The following is a 1346-nucleotide window of genomic DNA, read 5'->3' on the forward strand; positions in this document are numbered from 1 at the left end:
TTGGTTAAATTTATTCTTAGGTATTTTATTTATTTCTTTATTTATTTTGGTGACTATTGTACATAGGCTTACTTTCTTGAATTCTTTTTCTGCTAGTTCATTACTGGAGTACAAAAATGCTACTGATTTTTGAGTGTTGATTGTGTATCCTGCAACTTAACTAAAATCATTTACCAACTCCGAGAGGTTTTTTTGGTTCTTTGCTTTTTGTTAGAATCTTTAGATTTTTCTTTATATAGGATCACGTCATCTGCAAACAGGGACAGTTTGTATTTGTCTTTTCCAATCTGGATGCCCTTTATTGCTTTCTCTTGACTGATTGTTCTGGCTAGTACTTCCAACAATGTGTTAAATAGCAGTGGGGAGAGTGGGCACCTTTATCTTGTTCCTGTTCTTAAGGGAAAAGCTATCAGCTTTTTAGGACAATACTGTTTGTGGGTTTGTCTTCTATGGCTTGCATTGTGTTGAGATACTTTCCTTCTATACCTAAATTCCCTCTGATATTACCAGCTCCCTGAGCGAAGGGGCCCGTCTTGTCTTATTCACAGTGTTTCCTGACCTAATGATGCTGACTCAAACCTGGCACATAGTAGGTGTTCAGTAAATGGTGTTGACCGATGACCTCTGGGATGTTGAGTATCCCGGGGCAAACACAGCTATACTCTGTGTCCCTGGTTATGCCCTGACCCTTTGTCATAGACAGAAATTGTGCTCCCTCCAATTTCATATGTGAAAACCCTAATCCCCAGTATGACTATACGTGGAGATAGGGCCTAGAAGATGGTAACTAACAATAATGACATCATTACAGTGTAGCCCTAATCCAATGGGATTAGTGTCACTATGAAAAGCCAAAAAAAAAAAAAACTAAGCTATGTCCACACAGAGAAAAGGCTGTGGAAGAACTAAGTGAAGAGGTGGCCATTGCAGACCAAGGAGAGAGTCCTCAGTAGAAAACGAACCTGCCAGCACCTGGATCTGCGACTTCCCCAATCCAGGACTGTAAGAAAGTAAATTCGTTTTGGTGAAGTCACCCAGTGTGTGACATTTTGCTATGGAAGCCCCAGCAGATTAAAGCATCCCTCATGGACTCTATTTCCAGGGCAGCCTGTGCCTGGTGTGCAGAGATTTCTGCTGGATTTAAGAATATCAGACCATATGTTGCTACCAAAGATAGAATTCAAGAGGAGAACCCTCTCTCTAGACAGAGTTATGTTAAGTGGGCCTCAGACACTAGTTTTAGGCAAAAGAAACAAAGAAAGGAAGCACCTGGCTTGGCCATCAGTGGGGGCCGCACCGGGAAGCCCCATCTCTGGGCAGACGGCAGGTTCTTGTCTCACTTCCCC

The sequence above is a fragment of the Galeopterus variegatus genome, unplaced genomic scaffold (genome assembly GCF_000696425.1).
Source record: "Galeopterus variegatus unplaced genomic scaffold, G_variegatus-3.0.2 Scaffold16182, whole genome shotgun sequence".
Lineage (NCBI taxonomy): Eukaryota > Metazoa > Chordata > Mammalia > Dermoptera > Cynocephalidae > Galeopterus > Galeopterus variegatus.